The 17,890-nt window shown below is 38.3% G+C and overlaps 1 long non-coding RNA gene across 1 annotated transcript in view; it reads right to left on the bottom strand.

Annotated features, from left to right (window-relative positions):
- Nucleotides 1-939: 939 nt before the first annotated feature.
- Nucleotides 940-17,890, bottom strand: part of LOC115863564 (uncharacterized) — a 173,438-nt gene continuing 156,487 nt past the window's right edge. Inside the window, exon 4 of the long non-coding RNA XR_009566397.1 lies at nt 940-1,371. This is a non-coding gene — a long non-coding RNA (uncharacterized lncRNA). The remainder of the gene's footprint in view (nt 1,372-17,890) is intronic.

The following is a 17,890-nucleotide window of genomic DNA, read 5'->3' as shown; positions in this document are numbered from 1 at the left end:
TAATTTCAAAATCATTTGGAAATCAAAGTACTATTTAAATCAAATATTCACCCCAACTTAGAGAATTCTATGACCATACATCACCACTTTGTCCCAATACTACTTTCAGGTGGGGGTCTGGGAAACTCTAGTAGTGTATCAACCTTACAATTTATCAACTGTCAAAGTACAGGAAGGTCATTACCTGGCTGGATCCTGCAAATACCGTCTTGATGTATTAATAGCCCCTAGTAAGCAACAGGCTCTTAATTCAGTATCTACACAGTTAGGTTGAAAAGATGGATAAACTGTCACAATCTACTCATTTGTTCATTGCTATCAAGTATTGGCTGGTTGTAGACATAATCCAGACTACTGAAGCATCCACTTATCTTTCAGCAAGTTTTGATAATCTTTAATTTTAAGTGCCACAACATCCTGAAATTCAAAGACAATTAAATAAACTAAAAAAAAAAACCCAAAACAAAAAAAAAACTTGTATACAACTATTCATAGAAGCATAATTCATAATAGTCAAAAAAGTTGAAGCAACCCACTGTTCATCAACTGATGAATAGATAAACACAATGTGGTATACCATATAATGGAATATCATTCAGCAATAAAAATGAATGAGGGATGTTAACTAAACTTGCTGTGGTGATCACTTCTTGATATATACAAATATTGAATCATGTTGTACACCTGAAACTAACATAATATTATATGTCAATTATACCTCAATAAAATAGATAAGTAAAGGAATGAAGTATAAATAAATAATAAAATAAAGCACAAAGACAGTTAAATAAACTATATATAAGATCCCTAAAAAGAAAGATGTCTTAAAAGATGGTGAATGATTCATTTCATAATGTGTGCAAAAGTAGTGAATGTTTCATTTAAAATACACTTTAAATTTAGGAGTTAAGGAGGTTTTCAAGTACTTTCATTAACTTTGAAAGTCTTTTGGTCTGCTACCTCTATTGCAGTAAAATACATATGGCAGATAATCACACTACCAGAATTTGTTTTATATTCAGTTTTTATTTTCAGTGCTTATATTCTATTACTAATTGTAAATATAAAACAATATATTTTTTTTCTCTTGGCTGCATTGGGTCTTCGTTGCTATGCACAGGCTTTCTCTGGTTGTGGTGAGTGGGGCTACTCTTCCTTGCAGTGCGCGGCCTTCTCATTGCTGTGGCTTCTCTTGCTGCAGAGCATGGGCTCTAGGCACATGGGCTCAGTAGTTGTGGCTCGCAGGCTCAGTAGTTGTGGTGCGTGGGCTTAGTTGCTCCTCAGCATGTGGGATCTTCCTGGACCAGGGCTTGAACCTGTGTCCCGTGCATTGGCAGGAGGATTCTTAACCACTGCACCACCAGAGAAGTCCTAAAACAATATTACTAGTGATTATTTCAATAAATTTATTAATTTTTGAACTTTGGAAAATTTAAAACTATTTAACATTTTTGCATGAAGCATGTGGTTTAAGAGGGTAATTCAAGTATCAGGTCAAAGAGCAACTTCGAGGAAATCTAAGCATCTTTCCAGTTTTGCAATAAAGAAAAAATTTTTACTGCATCCATTTTTTCCTGCATTCATACTTGAAGACCATATTATTTATCAGGGTCAATAACATTTTATTTGAAACATTAACAACTTTATGTAAATTAATAAGAAAAGTAAACTCATTGCAAAAAAGTAATTTATCAGTATATCTTCCTAAATGGTTAATCGCCCCAATATTTGTCAGGGTTTTATGCAATATTCTGTGGTAGATACAATATTGAGTACCTGGTTGTAGGCACTCAATAAATACTAGTGGAATAAATGAAAGAATAATATTAAATTCTCAAAGACTCTTGGAAAATTCCTTGCAGGTGAAAAAAAGAATATTAAGGAATTACTCATTATTTGTTTTAAAATAAACATGGGGGCTTCCCTGGTGGCGCAGTGGTTGGGAGTCTGCCTGCCGATGCAGGGGACACGGGTTCGTGTCCCGGTCCGGGAAGATCCCACATGCCGCGGAGCGGCTGGGCCCGTGAGCCATGGCCGCTGAGCCTGCGCGTCCGGAGCCTATGTGTACAGCAGAAAAAAAATAAATAAATAAAATAAAATAAAATAAACATGGCTTAGGCTCATGTTAACAGTTTAGTGGTCAGTGGTTCTTAGCAGTTTCTGTTTTTAAGGTATACAGCTCTCCTTTTAAATATTTGTACAGTTTGCATTTATATAAAAGCTTTTTACTGGATAGTAATACCACTAATTAAATCTGTCAAGAAAATACTCAATTACTATAGTTATAGTTAATTAATTTTATTTGTATTTTATTAATTTTACAAATAGGATAATTTTCATAAATATATGAACTATTTGATAAATATTTGAAAATTCAAACTAATTTTTGGAATTATCACTGTTTAAATAATAAATGGATAATATATAAATTTGGATCTATCTATTTAGTCTACAGACAATAATGGGAAACTATAAGATATCAGAGGCTCCTTGCAATAATTTCAGCCTGCCAAGTTCCTGGCTTACAGAATGGGCTACACTGACCTAAGGAAAATAGATAATATAAATATATTAATAAAGCAATACTGTCATTTTCTCCACAAGGGCATAATGCTCTTTGAACTGTGACCTTCTTATGGATATGTTGGATCTCCAACACCTAGCATAGCATCTGATACATAATCAAAACACAATCCCAGTTTATTGCATGAATAAATTATTGAATTTCATTAATTGGTGTCTATAACTTCATTACCCATCACTTTCCCAAAATATTCCACTGACAGAAATTTTTTTTTGTTTTAATAGTTGATGGGTGTTTTGTTTTGTTTTGTTTTGTTTTTTGCGGTACGCGGGCCTCTCACTGTTGTGGCCTTTCCCGTTGTGGAGCACAAGCTCCGGACACGCAGGCTCAGTAGCCATGGCTCACGGGCCCAGCCGCTCCGCGGAATGTGGGATCTTCTTGGACCGGGGCGTGAACCCGTGTCCCCTGCATCGGCAGGCGGACTCTCAACCACTGCGCCACCAGGGAAGCCCGATGGGTGTTCATATACCAAGTATGAGTTAGGACCTGAGCATAGGTGGGAGAGGGGCATTTTGAGGAGCAGGTGGAATGCCTGCTGGCTCATGGACCACACCACGCTGGGGATGTGGTCCTATTTGTACCCCCTGCCTCACAAAAAAGAAGGCCTCTGAGAAATGCTCTCTTTAAAGAAGAACTAACTGCTGAAGTCAAACTGCTTTTTATGAAACATCCTGTCATGGAGGAACCCCGGCTCTAGCAGGCTTTAAAAGTAAGGTCATATTCAGTGCCCAAAAGCCCCTGTTTCTAGAATTAGGAAGAAAAGCCTGTGGAGATTTCACAATGTAATATCTAGCCCCATGAGACTTTTTCTAACTCTAAAAGTCTTGACAATAAACAAAAGACAATGAGAGAAGGAGAATCTTTAGTATAGTGTGAGGAGTTTACAGCAAAGACATACACACCAACACACATGTACACACACACACAGAGGCTGAGATCATCCATCCTCCAGAAGGAAGATACAAAACAGATAAACAACAGTAATCAATTGTTCAACAAATATTTGAAGAGGAATATCCAGCATTTAAGAGAGTTGTTTTAGATTCTGGTTGTATAAATAAAATGGGCATGAAACTTTCCCATGCAGAGTCTCATCCTCAACTTGTGTTGAGGAGAAGCAACTTATCACAGGGCATCTTAAGATGCTTCACAGATTAGTAACTTAAACCAACTGTTGAACAAACACCAGAAGAGTAGTGCTTGGCCTTCAGAAAACTAATTCTGATGTGGGCTGATGTGAACAAGTGAGTGATGGTTGCAAAGACACCTGCCATGGTGTGTCCCGATGAGGCAATGGTTGAGGGAAGGCCACGCCTGTGGGGACCTTTGCAACCCACTCTATAGTAGAAAAAGGAAGTTCACCCTTGTTTCCACTTTGAGTAAAACAAAGCACAGCCAGTTATAGTAGAGCTAACCCAAAGACCAAAGACCAATTACTTGCCAAATTCTGTCTCTTTCAACTCTCCAGGCTTTGGCTCGCTGACCTTAGCACAATCTACTCCCTGTAGGATGCTGCACTTCCCCCAACCCCACATCCCATCCCTCTCCATCTACAGACATCCTCCACATCCCATCAGGATTCATCTCAAATGCTGACTCCTTTATTAAGACCCTTCTCACTCTTTAAAGCAGATTAGTGTTTGCTCTTTACTCTTCTCCTAGAGAATCTTGTACAAACCTCTATTATAGAAGTTGTCATGTGACATTGTAATTCATTTTTACCTGCATATATTCTCCCATTAGACTGTGTTAGTTAACAGCACACAGACCTCACTTATCTTCGTATCCTCAGATCCTTGCCCAGTGTGTGCTCAGTGAATACTGGTTGATGCTTCGGTGCCAGTGAGTATGACTCTCCCTGCTCCCTGGCAGCCTCCACTGAGACTGCTCAGGTTATCACCAGCAACCCCTCCTGCTGGCGGCAAGGTTAGCACTACCTCTTTTCCCTCCGGTGTTCTCAAGGATTCTTGAAGCCGTGTCCTTATCACCTTCCTCAGAATTTTTAGATAGTTGAGGTTTGGGTGAAATGGGGCCGAGATTATTCAAGGAGAGGGAAGAACTACCTGGGTATCATTAACAAAATAAAGACCAGGAAGCAACGTTCTGGAATTTGGAAAACTATCCATCGTCAGGCTCAGATGACTTCTTACAAGACCATTCAGCACCTGGCTTCTGCTTATATTTCTGGTTTTATCCCTCACCAAGTCCCTTCACAGACTTTGTTTCACCTCTATGGAACTGCCTAATTCACCATGATTTCTCATGCCCTCATTTAATTCCCATAAACTCTTGCCTAGTATACAGACATCATTATCTCCATTTTTCAAATGAGAAAACTGAGACTCTTGGAAAGTGATTGATTTGGCCAAAGTCACGCAGTGGAAGATCCAGGATTTGATCTCAACTTGTCTGACTCCAAAGTTTGTCTTCTTTGCCTCTATGTCAAGCAATTTCCCCTCAGTAACAGAAACACTCAGATTGTTCTCCATTGCTGAAAATGTCAGAAACTGGCAATAACAACTTAAATCATAGAATACCCCCAGGATCATTGTGTCTGTACTCATTTGTGTAACAGTTGTGATATATGCACCAAGACAGTTTAGGAATAAAATCTTGTTAGCTAAGCTTCTATGTCAGAGGTTCTTGAACTTTAAGGTACATCCAGTCCACTTTGGACACTAACTAAAAATATAATTGTCTGGCTCCCACTCTCTAGAAATATGGATTTAGTAAATATAAAATAAGGCCTGAGAATCAACATTTTAAGAACATTTTGAGACACAGTTTTCTATATACTCTTTATTTAATTTGCAAGGAATCAAACTTAACACCTCTGAATGGAAGTAAATATGTTTGATGGTAAAAACTTTCATAAGATCTTGCAGTTACTCCTTGATGTGATTAGTCCAAGAAAAGAGTTGGTGATATAATATTGACACATGATTTCTGATAGAACTGGGCATTTCTCTTATTCTTAGTTCACAATCAATGCAGATTTTTCTGGGTGTTCTTCTCACTGACTCTAAGTCCACAGTTCTGTGACTCATACTAGTTTGACTGCTTGGATGTGCAGTTCAGGGGTTGGTCATCAGCATTTCATACTAACTAGTGGATTATATAATGGAATTTTGATGATGTTTGCAGTTGCTTGAGTTGAAAAACCCTCCCAAGAACCAGACACATGTTTTAGAAACCGGTTCCCATGTTTCTTACTGTTAATTTTGTTATAATTGCCAAAAAATATGCACTGCTCACTGACTGCAACAGCAAATTTATTTTGGAACTCCCCAATGGCATGAAAATGAAAAAAAAAATCACTGCTTGAGATCAAGTGATGAGAAAATGGTTACAACAGATACTAATTTCTTTTCAAGATGTTGTGATGGAAGTAACTGTGGGATGAGTTTAGAAAAATGCTGTAAGAACTTAGGGTGGCAGAATTTCTTTAAAATAGGGCTTTAATTCAATTTAACTTAAAATGTTTATTGAGTATTTATGGGACCCCAGGCAACACTAAGGAAGCAGAGGGAAGAAGATATGCTCCCCAACTTTAAGGAGATTTTAATTTCTTCAGAAACATGTACATAGTATCTAGAATACAATTCATATCATCATAAACACCAGTTCTTACGCATGCCACACGCTAAGCCTTGTGAAATTGTTCCACTTCTAACATTTAAATTCTAGGAAAGTTTTAGGACCACAACTTATTATTCTTCCATGAATCTCATTCATTTGCTTCTAATACATATGTCTTTGATCTCATGAGACCTCCATACCCTTATATCCTGCATTTCTCCAAAATTAATCACTCATGTGATCTGTTCCTCATTCCCTTCTTCCCTTTCCAGAACATACTCCATAGTCTTTTTGGATTCTCTTGTCAATAACTGCCTTCACCTCTGGAATTCACCAATAATCATCTATTTTCAAATTTGCCGGCTGCTTCTTAGAATTTACCATTATCCTCATAGATCTTTCAACAAAGTTTGAAACACACATTGTTTCTTCTTGGAAGTACCTTTTGCTTTCATTCATGTATTTATTAATTCAAAAATATTTGAGGGGCTTCCCTGGTGGCGCAGTGGTTGAGAGTCTGCCTGCCGATAAAGGGGACACGGGTTCGTGCCCCGGTCCGGGAGGATCCCACGTGCCGCGGAGCGGCTGGGCCCGTGAGCCATGGCCGCTGAGCCTGCGCGTTCAGAGCCTGTGCTCTGCAACGGGAGAGGCCACAACAGTGAGAGGCCCGCGTAGCGCAAAAAAAAAAAAATTTGAGTACTTTTATGCGCTAGGTTCCAGGAATACAATTTTGACCCAAAAAAAAAGGTTCCTAGTGGTGAGGACAGAGAGTAACAATCACACAAATACATGTAAACTTGCAACTATGAGACCTGTAAGGGAGAAGCTGAATAAGAGCCCTGCAAACTCCTTATGAATAGAATGTGGTAAAAGGTGAAACTGAAAAGTGGACAAGTGTCAGATAATCCAGGACCTTCTAGCCTAAACTAAAAATTTGTGTTCCCTTTTATGCTAAAAGCCATTGAATGGTTTAAAAACATATTTATAGGCTTGGATTTTTGCTCTTGAAAATGTCTTTTCCAGCACTCATGTATCAGTAGTAAACAGATTGGAGGCTGGCCGGAATGGATGCAGATCTGTTAGGAAGTTGCAACAATAATAATCCAGGTGAGGGACCATAATAACTTGCCTAAGAAAGACAGTGATGGTCAAGATGGAGAGAAGGGAATGAATTTGAGAGATGTAAAATCAAAAGAATTTGGTGACAGATTGGAAATGGAAGGTTAAAAAGAAAAAGGTGTTGGGCTTCCCTGGTGGTGCAGTGGTTGAGAGTCCGCCTGCCGATGTAGGGGACACGGGTTCGTGCCCCGGTCCGGGAAGATCCCACATGCCGCGGAGCGGCTGGGCCCGTGGGCCATGGCCGCTGAGCCTGCGCGTCCGGAGCCTGTGCTCCACAGTGGGAGAGGCCACAACAGTGAGAGGTCCGCGTACCGCAAAAAAAAAAAAAAGAAAGAAAAAGGTGTCAATAACATCTCTTGGGCTTCAGTCTTGAACAACTAGATAGAGATAGATGGTGGTCTTATTGCCTGGGAAGTGGACACTGGTCAATGTGAGAAAGAGAACACGAGTTTTCAACATGATGTGTTTGAGCTGCATCTGAAATTTCCAAGAGGAGACGTTAAGCAGGCTTTTGGATGTATAGGTCTGGAGTTCAGAGTAGAACAGGCCTGGACTCTGTAGATCTACCTGTAGGTTTTTATTGCATGAGACCAATCTAGAGACTCCAGATAGGGAAAAGGAACGTAGGACCAAGACTCACAAAATAATGCATTGAATGGGCTGAATTCAGAGAATAGAAATTGTTGCATCAAGGTGAATGTATATTTAAATTTTTGTTAGCTATGGTCAAATCACCTTCCCAAAACATTTTACCAACTGGAACTTCCACTTTCAGTCAAGGAGATGATTTCCCATTTTCCTACTTCCTCCCCAGCAACAGGTATTATCTAATGTTTTTGTTATCAAATGTTTAATCTGATTGGTGACATATTTTTACTTGTTTTTGTTGTTGTTGTTATTATTTATATATCTAATAATGACTAAGATTGAGCAACTTCTGCCTATGAATCATTTTATGTCCTTTTAAGTGAAAGATCTACTTATGTCCTTTGCTGGTTTTTCTTTTGGGTTGTCAACTTTTTCTTACAGATTTGCAAGAGCTCACTACTTATTATGGGAGCTGAACTTTGTTACACATGTAAACAAATTTTTTCCAGCTTATCCCTCTTTTTTCTTTGCTTATTTGCTATATTCATGTTTTAATTTTTATGTTGCTAAAATTCATCAATCCTTAACTCTATGGGATTTAGATCAATATCCCCTACTTCAAGGTATTTAAATTTTTACTCAGTTCTTTTTTTCTATGACTGGCTTCCTTTACATTTAAATCTTTTCTCCATCTGGAATTTTTTCTGGTATAAGGAGCAGGTTAATTTTGTTCTAAGTGGCTGGCCACCTGCCTCAATACCATCTTTTGAATTATGTACATTTTCTTAGTGGTCTAAGACGCCATCTGTATTTCAGACCAGAGATCTTTCTTTAATTATACATTAAATCTATACCTGAAATTCTTAATCTATTTCATTGATCTTTTTATTCATTTTCCAGTTCCAAAATGTGTTAATTACTGTAGCATCATATTTAATACTTTGTAAGGCTTGACTTCTCTCATTACTATACTTTTCATATACTAGAATTTAAATTTCTATTCTTAATTATTTGTTACTTGATATGAATTGAAATTCTTTTGTCAAATTCCACAAAAAAGAATTTTGGGGGGTCTTTCTGTCATATGGCTTTTCTGCACAAAAACAAGTATGTCTTTCTGTTGGTTCACGTCCTCTCTATGTCCCTCAGGAAAACTTTAGCGTTTTAATCGTACAGATTCTACACATTTCTTCCCTGCTTCATTATGAGGTGGTGCATTTATAGTTGCTACTATAAACTAGTGTATTTCTAAATAATTGTTTAGATTATTGAATTTTGTTATTAATTAGGTAATCAGCCACCTTAATAAATTTTCATATTGTTTGCATTAACTTTTAATCGATTCTCTTGGAATTCCCATGTAGAAACATGTATGTTTTATGAATGACCATAATTTTAACTCCCTTCCAATATTTATATTTGGCTATTACTTCCAGAAAATATTATATAATAGTGGGATCATTTTCCTGATTTAAAAAAATGTGTTTACCATTTAACACTAAGCATAATGGCAGATTTTTGTATGATACATCATTTTTATAAGGTTAATGATCATTCCATTTCTTTATATTTCATTCTTTCAGTTAAAAACAGCTGATGAATTACATCAAGCTTTTTAAAGCACCTATGGAAGTTATTTTTTTGAGTTGTTACGATGGTTAAATATTGTAATAGATGCTTCTAACTTACAATCACCTTACTGTACTAGATAGAATTTCAATTGGTTGTGACTTATTCTTTTAATGTGCTCCCCAAATTCATATGTCAATATATTATTTCAAACTTCAGCAACTTTATCAGTGAATAATATTGTTCCATTTGGTTTTGTTGTTGGGTTGCTTTTTGTTTTTGCTGTCTTTGTCTAACTTATTTTCAGAATATTTTTATAATCTGTCAGTGACTAAAGATATAAATTAAAATCTCTTAGTTCTATCTCTTTCCTTTGCATTTTTTCCTTTGAGCATGTTATGCTATTTTATTTGATGCAAAAATATTCATGATAAAGACATCTTCACCATATTTAATTATTGTCTCCTTTAAAAATGTCTTAATTTAAATTTTATCAATAATATATAATGCTACTCCTGCTTTCTGTCTTGTGTATATTGGTGCTAAAAATATTTAGAAAACTGGACAGTAAAAACATGATATTTTCTAGACTTTAAATGCCACAATTCAAATTTTTTTCATTGGTCTCATAAATGCCCTTTATTGCTATTCTTCATTGCCATTGGATATTCTATGATCCAATTAATAATCGAACACTGTGTGCAGTTTTGATGTCCCTTTAGTCTCCTTTAATCTAGCACAATCTCCCACTATATTTTGTATATCATAACATTGACATTTTTGAAAAATTCAGGTCATTTTATTATAGAACATTCCAAAATTGAGATTTTTTTCTGATTGTTTTCTCATTTGAAGATTCAGGTTAAACACTTTGGGCAAGAATATTACATTGGTGACATTATATAATTTTGATTTCATCATGCAAGGAGGTGCATGTTTTCAGCTTGTCCCATTTGGGGCAATGCTTAGTTTTACCCATTGGTGAGATGATGTGATATATGGAGACCATGTAAATACCTGGTTTCCCAACAAAGCTTCACTCAATAATATTAATACCCATTGATGATCTTTACCTGAATCACTTATTACATTGCTGGGTGCAACATTAAAATTTTCTAATCTACTATTTTTTCTATATTTATTAGCTGACAGCCTTCTCTAAAGAAGAGCTTGCTTTTCATCACCACCATCCCTTCTGAGGAACACTGTGAACTCATGTATTCTTTTTTATTCAATGTGTCATAGCTCATTAATATCATTATTCTTTTTGATGCTTTTTGCATCAAGGACACTGAAACTGATTATACAGCAGAAGTCTTTGTTATTAGGAGATATATACTGTAGAAATGAAGTGTCATGATATATGCAACTTTAAAATTATTGAAAATATTCAAATACACAAATTATACAAAATATACCAAAAAAGTGTATTTGTACATATAGAGAGAGTTAATGTGGCAAAATATTAACAAATTTTAAGTCTGGATAAAGGTTTGAATCTTTTTAAGCAGAAAAGGAAAAAAAAAAAGAACACAAACAAAATGTTGAAAACTGATCAGTTCTTACACTAAACCTCAGGTAGATTCCTGTTTCTTCCATTGCACCCAATTTCAAAAGGAGGGAAGTGTTCCCCTCCAGTCCCCAATACCTTATTCGTCCACCTCCATTAAGTCTATCATTCGGTACTGTCCATTTTACCTCCATCATATATCTCTTTTTCCCTTCCCACTGAAACCACACTATTTCAGGTTCATTACCTAAACCATTATGGTGGCCTCCAAGTTTATCGTTGTCTCTAGTGTCTCTTCTCTATCCATTAACCACAAAGCTTCCAAGACAAATTCCTTAAGCACAGCTTTGACTAGGTAAATATCTGTTCAAAAGCTTACAGTGGGGGGACGAGGGGAAGATGGCAGAAGAGTAAGACGCGGAGATCACCTTCCTCCCCACAGATACACCAGAAATACATCTACACGTGGAACAGCTCCTACAGAACACCTACTGAACTCTGGCAGAAGATTTCAGACCTCCCAAAAAGCAAGAAAGTCCCCACGTACCTGGGTAGGGCAAAAGAAAAAACAGAGACAAAAGGATAGGGACGGGACCTGCACCAGTAGGAGGGAGCTGTGAAGTAGGTAAGGTTTCCACACACTAGGAAGCCCCTTCGCTGGCAGAGACTGCGGGTGGCAGAGGGGGAAAGCTTCGGAGCCGCGGAGGAGAGCATAGCAACAGGGGTGCGGAGGGCAAAGCAGAGAGATTCCCGTACAGAGGATCAGGGCCGACCCGGCACTCACCAATCCGAGAAGCTTGTCTGCTCACCCGCCGGGGCGGGCGGGGCTGGGAGCTGAGGCTTGGGCTTCGGTCGGAGCACAGGGAGAGGACTGGGGTTGGCGTGGTGAACACAGCCTGCAGGGGGTTAGTGCACCACGGCTAGCCGGGAGGGAGTCCGGGGAAAAGTCTGGACCTGCCGAAGAGGCAAGAGACTTTTTCTTCCCTCTTTGTTTCCTGGTGCGCGAGGAGAGGGGATTAAGAGTGCTGCTTAAAGGAACTCCAGAGACGGGCGCGAGCCGCGGCTAAAAGCGCGGACCCCAGAGACGGGCAGGAGACGCTAAGGCTGCTGCTGCTGACACCAAGAAGCCTGTGTGCGAGCACAGGTCACTATCCACACCACCCTTCCGGGGAGCCTGTGCAGCCCGCCACTGCCAGGGTCCCGGGATCCAGGGACAATTTCCCCGGAAGAACGCACGGCGCGCCTCAGGCTGGTGCAGCGTCACGCCGGCCTCCGCCGCTGCAGGCTCACCCCGCATCCGTATGCCTCCCTCCCCACGGCCTGAGTGAGCCAGAGCCCCCGAATCAGCGGGTCCTTTAACCCCGTCCTGTCTGAGCGAAGAACAGACGCCCTCCGGCGACCTACACGCAGAGGCGGGGCCAAATCCAAAGCTGAGCCCCTGGGAGCTGTGAGAACAAAGAAGAGAAAGGGAAATCTCTCCCAGCAGCCTCAGAAGCAGCGGATTAAAGCTCCACAATCAACTTGATGGACCCTGCATCTGTGGGATACATGAATAGACAACGAATCATCCCAAATTGAGGAGGTGGACTTTGAGAGCAAGATTTATGATTTTTTCCCCTTTTCTTCTTTTTGTGAGTGTGTATGTGTATGCTTCTCTGTGAGATTTTGTCTGTATAGCTTTGCTTCCACCATCTGTCCTAGGGTTCTATCCGTCCGTTTTTTTGGTTTGTTTTTTTAAATTTTTTTCATAATAATTTTTATTTTAATAACTTTATTATATTTTATCTTACTTTATTTTACTTTACCTTCTTTCTTTCTTTTTTCCTTCCTTCCCTCCTTCCTTCCTTCATTCCTCCCTCCCTCCCTCCCTCCTTTCTTTCTTTCTTTCTTTTTTCTACTTCTACTAATTCTTTCTTTTTACTTTTTCTCCCTTTTATTCTGAGCTGTGTGGATGAAAGGCTCTTGGTGCTGCAGCCAGGAGTTAGTGCTGTGCCTCTGAGGTGGGAGAGCCAACTTCAGAACAATGGACCACAAGAGACCTCCCAGCTCCACATAATATCAAACAGCAAAAATCTCCCAGAGATCTCCGTCTCAACACCAGCACCCAGCTTCACTCAACGACCAGCAAGCTACAGTGCTGGACACCCTATGCCAAACAACTAGCAAGACAGGAACACAACCCCACCCATTAGCAGAGAGGCTGCCTAAAATCATAATAAGTCCACAGACACCCCAAAACACACCACCAGACATGGACCTGCCCACCAGAAAGACAAGATCCAGCCTCATCCACCAGAACACAGGCACTAGTCCCCTCCACCAGGAAACCTACGCAACCCACTGAAGCAACATCAGTCACTGGGGACAGACACCAAAAACAATGGGAACTACAAACCTGCAGCCTGCAAAAAGGAGACCCCAAACACAGCAAGATAAGCAAAATGAGAAAACAGAAAAACACACAGCAGATGAAGGAGCAAGATAAAAACCCACCAGACCTAACAAATGAAGAGGAAATAGGCAGTCTACCTGAAAAAGAATTCAGAATAATGATAGTAAAGATGATCCAAAATCTTGGAAATAGAATAGAGAAAATGCAAGAAACATTTAACACGGAACTAGAAGAACTAAACATGAAACAAACAACGATGAACAACACAATAATTGAAATTAAAAATATACTAGAAGGGATCAATAGCAGAATAACTGAGGCAGAAGAACGGATAAGTGACCTGGAAGATAAAATAATGGAAATAACTACTGCAGAGCAGAATAAAGAAAAAAGAATGAAAAGAACTGAGGACAGTCTCAGAGACCTCTGGGACAACATTAAACGCACCAACATTCGAATTATAGGAGTCCCAGAAGAAGAAGAGAAAAAGAAAGGGACTGAGAAAATATTTGAAGAGATTATAGTTGAAAACTTCCCTAATATGGGAAAGGAAATAGTTAATCAAGTCCAGGAAGCACAGAGAGTCCCATACAGGATAAATCCAAGGAGAAATACGCCAAGACACATATTAATCAAACTGTCAAAAATTAAATACAAAGAAAACATATTAAAAGCAGCAAGGGAAAAACAATAAATAACACACAAGGGAATCCCCATAAGGTTAACAGCTGATGTTTCAGCAGAAACTCTGCAAACCAGAAGGGACTGGCAGGACATATTTAAAGTGATGAAGGAGAACAACCTGCAACCAAGATTACTCTATCCAGCAAGGATCTCATTCAGATTTGTTGGAGAAATTAAAACCTTTACAGACAAGCAAAAGCTGAGAGAGTTCAGAACCACCAAGCCAGCTTTACAACAAATGCTAAAGGATCTTCTCTAGGCAAGAAACGCAAGAGAAGGAAAAGACCTACAATAACAGACCCAAACACATAAGAAAATGGGAATAGGAACATACATATCGATAATTACCTTAAATGTAAATGGACTAAATGCTCCCACCAAAAGACACAGATTGGCTGAATGGATACAAAAACAAGAACCATATATATACTGTCTACAATAGACCCACTTCAGACCTAGAGACACATACAGACTGAAAGTAAGGGGATGGAAAAAGATATTCCATGCAAATGGAAACCAAAAGAAAGCTGGAGTAGCAATTCTCATTTCAGAAAAAAATAGACTTTAAAATAAAGACTATTAGAAGAGACAAAGAAGGACACTACATAATGATCAAGGGATCGATCCAAGAAGAAGATATAACAATTGTAAATATTTAAGCACCCAACATAGGAGCACCTCAATTCATAAGGCAAATACTAACAGCCATAAAAGGGGAAATCTACCATAACACATTCATAGTAGGGGACTTTAACACCCCACTTTCACCAATGGACAGATCATCCAAAATGAAAATAAATAAGGAAACACAACCTTTAAATGATACATTAAACAAGATGGACTTAATTGATATTTATAGGACATTCCATCCAAAAACAACAGAATACACATTTTTCTCAAGTGCTCATGGAACATTCTCCAGGATAGATCATATCTTGGGTCACAAATCAAGCCTTGGTAAATTTAAGAAAATTGAAATCATATCAAGTATCTTTTCCGATCAGAACGCTATGAGACTAGATATCAATTACAGGAAAAGGTCTCTAAAAAATACAAACATATGGAGGCTAAACAATACACTACTTAATAATGAAGTGATCACTGAAGAAATCAAAGAGGAAATCAAAAAATACCTAGAAACAAATGACAGTGGAGACACGATGACCCATAATCTATGGGATGCAGCAAAAGCAGTTCTAAGAGGGAAGTTTATGGCAATACAATCCTACCTTAAGAAACAGGAAACATCTCGAATAAACAACCTAACCTTGCACCTAAAGCAATTAGAGAAAGAAGAACAAAAAAACCCCAAACTTACCAGAAGGAAAGAAATCATAAAAATCAGATCAGAAATAAATGAAAAAGAAATGAAGGAAACGGTAGCAAAGAACAATAAAACTAAAAGCTGGTTCTTTGAGAAGATAAACAAAATTGATAAACCATCAGCCAGACTCATCAAGAAAAAAAGGGAGAAGACTCAAATCAATAGAATTAGAAATGAAAAAGGAGAAGTAACAACTGACACTGCAGAAATACAAAAGATCATGAGCGATTACTACAAGCAACTCTATGCCAATAAAATGGACAACCTGGAAGAAATGGACAAATTCTTAGAAATGCACAACCTGCCAAGACTGAATCAGGAAAAAATAGATAATATGAACAGTCCAATCACAAGCACTGAAATTGAAACTGTGATTAAAAATCTTCCAACAAACAAAAGCCCAGGACCAGATGGCTTCACAGGCGAATTCTATCAAACATTTAGAGAAGAGCTAACACCTATCCTTCTCAAACTCTTCCAAAGTATAGCAGAGGGAGGAACACTCCCAAACTCTTTCTACGAGGCCACCATCACCTTGATACCAAAACCAGACAAGGATGTGACAAAGAAAGAAAACTACAGGCCAATAACACTGATGAACATAGATGCAAAAATCCTCAACAAAATACTAGCTAACAGAATCCAACAGCACATTAAAAGGATCATACACCATGATCAAGTGGGGTTTATTCCAGGAATGCATGGATTCTTCAATATACACAAATCAATCAATGTGATAAACCATATTAACAAATTGAAGGAGAAAAACCACATGATCATCTCAATAGATGCAGAGAAAGCTTTTGACAAAATTCAACACCCATTTATGATAAAATCCCTGCAGAAAGTAGGCATAGAGGAAACTTTCCTCAACATAATAAAGGCCCTATAAGACAAACCCACAGCCAACATCGTTCTCAATGGTGAAAAACTGAAACCATTTCCACTAAGATCAGGAACAAGACAAGGTTGTCCACTCTCACCACTATTATTCAACATAGTTTTGGAAGTTTTAGCCACAGCAATCAGAGAAGAAAAGGAAATAAAAGGAATCCAAATCGGAAAAGAAGAAGTAAAGCTGTCACTGTTTGCAGATGACATGATACTATACATAGAGAATCCTAAAGATGCTACCAGAAAACTACTAGAGCTAATCAATAAATTTGGTAAAGTAGCAGGAAACAAAATTAATGCACAGAAATCTCTTGCATTCCTATACACTAATGATGAAAAATCTGAAAGTGAAATCAAGAAAACACTCCCATTTACCATTGCAAAATAAAGAATAAAATATCTAGGAATAAACCTACCTAAAGAGAAGAAAGACCTGTATGCAGAAAATTATAAGACACTGATGAAAGAAATTAAAGATGATACAAATAGATGGAGAGATATACCATGTTCTTGGATTGGAAGAATCAACATGGTGAAAATGACTCTACTACCCAAAGCAATCTATAGATTCAATGCAATCCCTATCAAACTACCACTGGCATTTTTCACAGAACTAGGACAAAAAAATTTCGCAATTTGTATGGAAACACAAAAGACCCCAAATAGCCAAAGCAGTCTTGAGAATGAAAAACGGAGCTGGAGGAATCAGGCTCCCTGACATCAGACTATACCACAAAGCTACAGTAATCAAGACAGTATGGTACTGGCACAAAAACAGAGAAATAGATCAATGGAACAAGATAGAAAGCCCACAGATAAACCCACACACATATGGTCACCTTATCTTTGATAAAGGAGGCAGGAATGTACAGTGGAGAAAGACAGCCTCTTCAATAAGTGGTGCTGGGAAAACTGGACAGGTACATGTAAAAATATGAGATTAGATCACTCCCTAACACCATACACAAAAATAAACTCAAAATGGATTAAAGACCTAAATATAAGGCCAGAAACTATCAAATTCTTAGAGGAAAACATAGGCAGAACACTCTATGACATAAATCACAGCAAAATCCTTTTTGACCCACCTCCTGGAGAAACAGAAATAAAAACAGAAATAAACAATGGGACCTAATGAAACCTCAAAGCTTTTGCACAGCAAAGGAAACCGTAAACAAGACCAAAAGACAACCCTCAGAATGGGAGAAAATATTTGCAAATGAAGCAACTGACAAAGGATTAATCTCCAAAATTTATAAGCAGCTCATGCAGCTCAATAACAAAAAAACAAACAACTCAATCCAAAAATGGGCAGAAGACCTAAATAGACATTTCTCCAAAGAAGATATACAGACTGCCAACAAACACATGAAAGAATGCTCAACATCATTAGTCATTAGAGAAACGCAAATCAAAACTATAATGAGATATCATCTCACACCATTCAGAATGGCCATCATCAAAAAATCTAGAAATAAATGCTGGAGAGGGTGTGGAGAAAAGGGAACACTCTTGCACTGCTGGTGGGAATGTGAATTGGTACAGCCACTATGGAGAACAGTATGGAGGTTCCTTAAAAACTACAAATAGAACTACCATATGACCCAGCAATCCCACTACTGGGCATATACCCTGAGAAAACCATAA

This window comes from Globicephala melas, chromosome 13 (genome assembly GCF_963455315.2).
Source record: "Globicephala melas chromosome 13, mGloMel1.2, whole genome shotgun sequence".
Taxonomy (NCBI): domain Eukaryota; kingdom Metazoa; phylum Chordata; class Mammalia; order Artiodactyla; family Delphinidae; genus Globicephala; species Globicephala melas.
Note: the sequence above shows the minus strand (reverse complement) of the source record. Positions and strands in the feature narration are given on the sequence as shown.